Below are 9,429 nucleotides of genomic sequence, written 5' to 3'. Positions count from 1 at the left end.
GTAATCCACAGCTGGCCTGGAGCACTGCGGGAAGACTGCTAGAGGAAAAGCATCCTGACCCTAAAGCGTACCTTGGAAAAGGCAAGTGAAACAACAAGCTGATGGGAAACTCTGCTCAGTTCCATGCATGTCCCATGGCCCATCCACGGTCCCACGCAGCTTGGCAAAAGCAACACTCATTAATAGCAAGGGGCCTGCGTGCCACGGGGTGCTTTAGTGCCCTGTCTTGCTAGCAAACTTCAGCCCGCTTAACGTACACCTTGCTTTAAGCCATCAGTTTGGCACGACTCTTTTTGCAGTCTTTGGTCTCCACTTAAACCTACCTGCCTCTGGCTTGGGAAGCGACTCCCACGTAGGACTGCAGCAATCACGGCGGGAGAGAAGAGAATAGGGTGACCACAAATATCTAGGATAAATCTGAGTTTATCTTCCTAGGGTATAAACCCCCAAGGACTATACATCTAAGTGCACAATTTCCTGCAATTAATAATGAAACAACAATCCCACGGATAATCCTTAACAAGTCACTTAGCAGTTTAATGAGCTTTGGGGATAACCCTTTGGACTGACCTGCCCCGGCCACCTCTCACTCGCAGCTCCCAGACGTGGCTGCTCCAACAGAGTTTCTGGACCCATCACACTGAGGCTGACAGAGAAGGATTTAAGATATTTAATTCCTTAGAAGTAAGAAATGCGAAGTTCCCAGCTTTGGGAAGGGTTTCCTTTGCCCCACTATCTGGAAGCTCCAGCTGACACACCATTACCACCCTTCAGCGGGGGACTCCGGATGCCCCAGTGCATTCACACTGGAGGTGGGGTAGCTTTTTGAGAGTTAAAATAAGCTTAAAACACTTCTTAGGTACAAAGACTTATTCAAACAGGCTCTTCTGTGCTTCCTGCTCTTTCCTTTCCGGGTCCTGCAAGCAGAGAAGGGCTCAGCTCTTTCTGCTCTATTTTCACACTCGTTTTGTTTCGATGCAGAGATCTCCCACACATCCCCTCCAAAAATCAAACCTTTTACGAGCCTCCACCATGCCTAAATTAAACTGCATTAAATGGACCGTTTTTGTCAAATGGTCTAAAACTCACTTTTCCTGCCTAGCCGCTAGGACATACTCAGATTTCAGGTCGCACACCCTATTTAATACGTTGTGGTGGTTTGGATGAAAACTCAGGTGTGTACGTTTGGAGGGCACAAGTTTGCAAAGCTGCAGCAGGCGCCTCCGTACTTGGCTTTGCACCCGGGATGACAACACGAGCACATTCAAAACACTTGAGCCACGTGAGACGACGGCGTTACTCTGCAGCAGCTCTGCTTAGAAGCGGGTTGTGTGGGAGTGTTTGGCCATCCTGCTTTTTTTTTTTTTAAATAAAGCTTTCACTTCGGTTTGCCATGTGGCTTCATGGGTAAATAATTCCTTAAATGGGTTTTGCTACTAAAATCAGGCTTCCAGGGAATGGCAAGCCTGGAGGAGGTTTTCCAGAAAGAGTGTCAAGATATAGACAGAGGATGACTGCACACCAATTCCTTACCCAGCAACTTACTGTTACATTCAAGAAATAGCCCAGCCTTCATTTCTCAGCCTTCCGATTTTTATCTTTTCCACCAGCTCTCCCTTGTGCTCTTCTTTCCACGTAAGAACTATCAAACAAATCAATCAAGGGATTAAATGATACAACCTTTCCCACTGTATTTGCTGTTTTACTACAGTAGACTAGACCATCCCCATTCCATTCCAAGCTCTATGTATTTTAAGAGATTACGTATTGCTGACATTGAGAGTTCCCACACACACATTCTTGCTCTGAGGCTGCATGCAGACACCAGGACTGCTAAGACGTTCATTTACACTTAGTCCATATTTGAAAGATCTTCTTCTAATCCCAACTGCAAACCATTAAGGGAACTACAATTCAGCTGACTCACCAACTTCTGCTTCTGCTTTCTCCATGCTTTTCAAAATCAACAATGAAAGGAATTTCTCTTCTGAACGAAGAGAATTTCTGAAGGAATAACTTCCAATCCCAAAGCAACTTTCAGTGCTAACTGCATGCAAACTTTCAATTTGCTCAGCCTTCTTCCTACACTCTTGCCTGATTTGCTACCTCCCTGCAGGCCCCTTTAAGCCTGGAAATCTCTTTCCAAAGTTAATTTTATCTTCCTTTTAGCTGATAACAGCCCTCAGTCAGTCGTGCTACCAGCAAAAACGAACAAGGGAATCTGAATGCTTTATGCACCTGCAACATCAGGAGTAATTAGGGTTTATTTACTCAGTGGCAGCAGCAGAGAGCTGGTTGGTGAATGCAAACCAGGTTCACAACACACCTGATGTTATAACCAGTCTCTGAGAATTTCAGGTTAATTAATTTTTCAGCAATTAATAATTTAACACAGGCAGTGCAACACAAAAAAAGCAGCAAGCTCTTCACATGTATGCCACTATGCAGAAATAATGTGCCTTTCCTCCAACAGAGCTTGACTCCCCTCGTACCCGAACAGAGAGAAATTCAGTCCATCCCTAACAAACCTGCTTGAAACAACAGGGACACCCACAGGAAACACAGAAAATCCCTCAACCCTTTGCTCGGGCTGTAAAGACCCTCCAAGTGCAAACACGGACAGGACACTAAGAATCACTACTCTTAGTCCAGTTTTAAAGCCAGTGTAGAAGGTGGAACATTTCGCTAACTCCTGAAGCAGCTGAATGTTAAATCCATTGCTTATCTGGGAAGGAGAGTCTAATCCGCTCTCCGGCCGGGAATGCAGCCTGCGCGCAGGGAACGGCGGCGGAGCCGTCGCCGCACCGAGCCGGGCGACAGAATTCCCGCCGGAGCTCGTTCAGCCGCGGAGCTGGGAACGGCACGGAGGCACGGCCGCTTCCTCTTGTACATCACCTTTACAGTCGGCTTAAAAGACCACGCGATTTCATGTATGGTCCCTTCCTGAAAAGGTCCCCACAGTGCTAGCTTGGGCATTCTCAAATGGAAGATATTCCTTATTGTGCTTAAAAACCCTCTATGTTGGTGGAGATTCCTGTTACACTGGCACTACCGACCCACCAAGAGAGCAATGGAAGATGGTGAAACCATAAACCTGCCGCTTTTTGCTACTTGGGAGCTTTGAGGGGACCACTTCAGCTTTCACTCAGCAGCTTTTTGTAGCCAGCACCATCCTGCCTTCCAACGATACAGCAGCATCCTTCCCGCAGCTGAAATAAGGGGCATCCTCATTCCCAGCATTAACTGGAAGAAAATGAAGTAGAAAGTTAGCCAAATCCTTCTTTACTGCCACAGTTCTTTCATGTGGTAAGTTTTCCATACAGTTTGCCTTTTTTTTTTTTTATTTTACAAGGCAAACACTCATAATGTTTAAAAGCAGCCAACTTCAGCTGACTTAAACAACTCTTCAGCTAGGGTATGACTCAAACTATTTTCAAATATTCCAAACTCAAATTATTTCCTGCAAACTGCTTTCTGGATTTGCATTTTCTCCTGCAGTTGAAGACCAGCAGACAGCCAAATTAAATCACGTTTAAGAAGTGACAGGATCTCAAGAGAAGAGAGTGAAACACAGTTTCATTCTTACAGCTGGCAAGATGCCGCTTACCCTTGACTTTCTTTCTGTGTTTTTCTTTTTTGTTTGGTTGGTTTTGTTTTCTGTCTTAAAATAAAGACCTAAACCTTAATATATCCAGTTTAATCAGCAATTCTCAAGTTATTCACAAATTCACTTCCGTAACCAGCCTTAACCATATAGGTTAACAGAGGAGTCATTAAAAAACATAGTGGCTGGGAGTAAATGGCAGGCAAGAGCTGCTGAAAGACCTGTGACCATTCCTGCTCTCGCGAGGAAGACCACCTTCCTGAAGAAGGGACAGATCGAGACTCTTCCATGCTGTTCATCAAAATCTCTGGAAAAGAGCTGCTGCCTGGGTCTGTGGTTGAACAAATGCATAAATTGGAACTAGACAAGCGCCAAAATGCAGAAATAAGTGTCAAGTAAAGTAACTACAGGAAAAAACAAGGTAGATTAGTCAGTCAAATTAAAGGAATGTTCTTACATTTCGAGCTGCCCATTACATCTGCATTTTCATGAGGATCAACATCTCTCAAATTGTGTAATATACAGTTAAGGGATTCTGATTTCCAAGAGAATATTAATCCTCTGTAAGAAGCACCTGGAAGATGAGAAGTACATGGCTAATTGAATCTGGGGTTGCATGCAAACGCTGACTCTCCTGCCAGGGCACGGGCTCTCGTAACAAGCTATAACAAAAGGAGCTTCAGGCTTTGTCTCTGAGTGCAAGAAGCGTGAAGTGACCTCAGCACAAATTGCTGTGCCTTATGGACTATACATGCTCCAGGCCTAAAACATGTTAGCCAATAGAGGTACCCAGTCAGCTACACCAGGAATAGTCAAAACACTTACTCACTGCAAAGAGTTTAAGAGTTTGCTAAATAGCTTCATCCTCCCTCAACACGAGAAACCAAAGCACCAAAAAACAAAAAAGCACCAAAACACCACGGCACCCCCTGAACACTCAGTTAAATCACATTTCCCTAAGAACTAATTCGGAAAGAAAACGGATTTGTCATTAGTCTGTTAGCACAAATACTCATTCTCTGGCAGTTTTTCTTACCATTCATTTCATTTTATATTTCATAATGATTTGATAGCTTGATACACAAACTCCTGCTGGTGCAAGGTGCAACGTACACAGAACAGCTATCCTCACCTCCAGCTTCTCTATCTGGCTTGTATTCTAAGGCATTGCTACAGTTTAGATCAAGATCTTTCAGAAAATCTCCTGCAGTTATATATTGGTGCAAGTCAATTTTAGAGAGAATTGTTGAAAGGTTCATTGGCTGTTTAATTACTGTGATATAATCAGGTACCTACAAATTAAATAGATGGGTTCAGAGGTTTTATTAGACTTACACAATATCTACCCACATTATTTTAAAAAATTCAAATAAATGACTTCTTAAAAACCCTGAATATTTGTGACATTATGAGCAGATAGTGGAATTAACCACTTAGCTGCTTGAAAAAGGAAGGGCTCTTTCAAAGGGCTTTGAAGAGGCACACTGGAAGGGAGAAGAAAGGCAGCAGGAAGCTGGGGAGTGTGTGTGGGACAGCGAAGGGAACAGACATGCAGAGCAGGATTTGCTTCCTTCAGCTTCAAAACATCGCAGTAAATACATTGGATTGAGCCACCCGAGCCAGGCTCTGCTCTGGGCAGCAGGAAATCCGCTGCCGGAATTGCCCTTTGGAAGCAGCTGCTCTAGGCATCTCCCTTAGGAGGAGATACCTGGAGCAGAGCTAATTCGGTCTTTACTGGGAGCTTGAGAGGAGCCTCAAGGCTAGTTTAGGTGAGGACACTTCTATTTGTTTAGACTGTTCACATGTCAAGAGCCTGGAAGGGAAAGACAAGGGATGCCCAGAGGAACAGGGCCCTTGCTGATACACAGCTGTATTAAAATTGCAACTAACTCTGAAGTATAAGTCTGTTAAGATGGGAGCACAGTCAGTAAATTAAATGAGAAAAAGAGGGACTTGGAAGTTTTGGGGGAAGATGAAACCACATGTCATTTATGGCTGATCCTGTACTGGGGAGCCAGAGACAAAATGGCAGGCGGAATCTTGAATTTTTTTTTAAACATCTGCTGTTCTCCTGTTCCCAGAGGAACCACTGACAGCCAACAAACACGTGGCAAGAGGTTTAGGATTTATTCCAACAGCCCCAAAGAAATCTGACTATTTATTTCAGAGTAGTAGCATACCTACATATCAAAGTCTTTCCCCAGGCAGACTCTGGTAGTAGCTGGTCTGACTTTCTAGGAGGAAAGCAGGGCTTTCAGTGACTACTCAAAAAAAGGACATTGAAGAGCCTCAGGGAGTCAGCAAAATAAAATAGAAAACACTTTTTTGCTCCTCCAAAAAGAAATCTTTTTAGTGCAGTGCTAAAGATAAGCCTTTTGCTAGAGCACACCAACACTGGGCAGTTAAAAATACACCCAGACAGTACAGTATGACAGACCCAGAGCAGTTTACCTCATCTGCATCAACAGGGTTTGTGAAGGCCTTGAAACGTCTGTCAGTAGCAAGTCTGAGAGTAACATCCCTTAAGAAAATGCTAAGTGCACCAAGGGACTCCTCCTCCTGCTCCTCTGCCCCTTGCGTTTCTCCCTGTGGTGGTTCCCGAGATTCAGGCAGCGGCGCCACCGGCAGCACTTCCAGGGCCTGCCGAGCTTAAGGGAACCAGAAAAGTTCATTCCATCGGCAGCACTCAAATAGGAGCACACACAGAGTTACTGATAGGAAACCCACTACCAAAACAAGTATTGTAAGGCTGTTAACATACAGTTAGCAAATTTTTATCTATAGAATAGGCTCACCTGCTTTCTTCTAGATGCAGGAGGTTTAGCAGCTTGACTTAAAATTAAGTCCTCAAAAAAGTTGCTTCTCTCTTCCTTAGTAGGCAACAGGATATCGAAAACTTCTCCATAATCTTCAATAAACAACTCCTGTATCTATGGCATGAGAAGGAAAGACATTTCAGGTACAAGATCACTACGTCAAAAAGAGGATTTTTTAAATTAAGCTTAATAATGATCTGAATAATAATAATAATAACAATAATAATGTTATCTTCCTGGTGATCAAAGGCTAGATTTCTTTAGGTCAGGATGGCAAATAAAATATCTTCTTTGAGTAAAAGCTCTAGAATTTAAGCTCAGGGAATGGACGAGCACAGGATGCACTGACAGAGTGATGATATCCCCCACCTTTGAGGTTTCCTGCTGAAATGGAAGCGAGTCCCTTGACTCACAAAACAACCGAGACAAACGTTCTCAGCGCTGCTTTGTGTCTAAGCAAAATTACATGATTCAGAAGGGTGCCCTCGTAATAAAAGGATCCATTTCCTTGAGGGAGGACAGTATTACTTAAAGGATTCATAAAATGAAACTGAATAGAAGAATTGGGAGAAGTGTTTACAGAAATAACTCATCTTGGAGATCCACGTACGATACGTTTGCTGTTGCAAGCAACAAAACCGGAGCAAATGCTGGAATCTTCTCTAATAACGTTGTAGTTTTCAATGGAACGCCAGCTGTTTCCCACCATACATCGATCCGTGGAATATAAATTATACTTGGTGCTGTCCTCTGAGCTTCTCGGATAAACTAGTAAAATGAAAGCTTTGGTAAGAGCAATGAACCAGGAGCACAGGCTGCTCATAAATAACTACACATCAAACTGGCCTAATAAAATAGAAGTGCATAAAGGCAACGTACCAATAAACAAACAAACAAACAAACAAAAACCCTCACCATGCAAAACATTAATAATAGAGTAAAATTTCTGATTTGACACAAAAATTGAGAGCTACACAGACTGAGATCCAGATTGCTGCCTGATTGCAAGACTGCTTACATGTAAGTTAACTTCTAAAGAGCCGCACGACTCAATAGAACATCTGTGCTTACGTGTCCATCTCTCATCAAAGCTCAAAATGTTATAATACAATAACGAAGTACAGTAAAAGCAGACCACCTCCATTAACAATTTCACTTACCTCACTTGAGCAGTTTGCAGACAGTCAGTGAATCTCATGAGATTAAAGAGAGAAGAAAAAAAAAAAAAAAGGATACCTGTGCACATATTTCCTGTGGTGATGAGGCACTAGCAAACAGAACTGGCAGGTCCAGGGTATAAACTGGAAACTTTTCCAGGGTGTGTATGACTGCAGGCGCCAAGTGGGAGCTTTGCCCACGGTCTGGCTCTCCAGAGAGCAAGAGCCTTGGCCTGTGACACGTTGGCTGGTGAGAAGCATTTCTAGAACAAAATGAGAAAATAGCAAGCTTAAAACACATAGTGATGAATAAAGACATCAGTGTTAATTTGCTCTGTCTCTAGTTTCTCTTGAGAGAAGACACAAGCAGCCTAATCTCTTTCCAAAGACACAGCAAGCTGAAGTTCTGAACCTAAAAGGGGACAGGCATTTACCTCTTGAAGTCAAGGAAGTTTTTCCTCTTTTCACAAGTGTTTTCAGGAAAAGTCTCCTCATCTCCAAAGGCTGAAAGTGACTCCTCATCACTCCAGATGAAATCACTTTGTAAAGTAGCGTTCATATCATCTGGAAGACAAGAAGGGTTTGTTAACTTGCCTGGATAGCCTGCATGTCTCACTCTAATACAGCTTCCAAAGGAGCCCCCAAACCCACTTATCTTCTATTTCTCCCTTGGATGGGCTCACACTAAGTGCTGTTTTTGAAGACTTGATCCTACCACAGTCTAAAGAGGTTGCCCAAGGCTCTACAAAGCTCGCCTAAGTCTTATATTTTGCAAAAGTTATATTTCCTCATTGGCCAAATGTCCCTTTTTCCCCCAAGAACAAAGAATTGTGATTATCAGCAACAACTCCTGTACTTGTTAGTCCCCCACACAACCCACGAGGCTGTGTGTCTGGAATCTGTATCCCACGGTAAAAGTATGGGAATTAAATGAATATGATGGCCACCAATGGCCCTTTGTCTCAAGACTCCTAAGCCAGGGTGTGTAGATCAACCCATCTTCTGTATAAAGATCCTCCAAGATCACTCAGGGAGGAGAAGGTAGAAGCAGAGAAGAGAGAGGGGAAGCAATTATGGATCACCTAACATCTCTGCTTGCACTTGTGGCTTTCTGCCTGTTCTACCAATAAAAATGAACCTAGCAAGTCTCCAGGTAGAAAAGCTAGCAGGATGTTGCCAGGAAATCTGATGCATGTGATCTCACACATCGCACAGTGTGATCCACAAATACTTCAATTCATATGAGGTGAAATGATGATAGCTAAAACAACAAGTAGTTTTAACCAGCTGTACATGTTATTGTCCTACCTTGCTGCTGGTCCTTCTTTAGGACAAGTTCTGCGTGGGGAAATTCTCTCTGCAGGACTCGTAAAATTCTCTGAAAAGTCTTATTAAGCAGTGGTTTAAAAATGGGTGATAATGCTTGTCCGGGCAAAGCCGCAGACCTCTGTGAAGCTGGTACAATTCTTTCCATAGCCATGAAAAAATCTTTTGCTGTTATTTTAATTGAAGAGACATCTAGCTGCAGTTTCTCAGGGCTTCTGTATATCTGAGGGTAGCAGTGCCACAAAGCACGGAGGGCGGCTTCAGCACATGCGGACTTGATATCAGCACCACAGTATCCTAATAAAACAGAACATCAAGCGGAGCATTATGTCAGGCTCTGGCAACACAGAAAGGTCAAGGTGCCAAAGTGCAACACGCGAAGACTTTGCATGCAGGTTAAAAACAGTGTAATAGGAAATGTGAAAAGTGTTGCTGCACTACAGAGGTTTTGTTAGCCACCCTGCACACTTTCAAACCAGCCAGACTTTTCTCCTGAACCTTCTAAGCAAAACTTTTCTCCTGAGGA

The sequence above is a fragment of the Tinamus guttatus genome, unplaced genomic scaffold (assembly GCF_059628265.1).
Source record: "Tinamus guttatus ecotype Peru unplaced genomic scaffold, ASM5962826v1 Tinamus_guttatus_pri_ptg000031l, whole genome shotgun sequence".
In the NCBI taxonomy this organism is placed as follows: domain Eukaryota; kingdom Metazoa; phylum Chordata; class Aves; order Tinamiformes; family Tinamidae; genus Tinamus; species Tinamus guttatus.
This window is presented reverse-complemented; position numbering follows the sequence as displayed.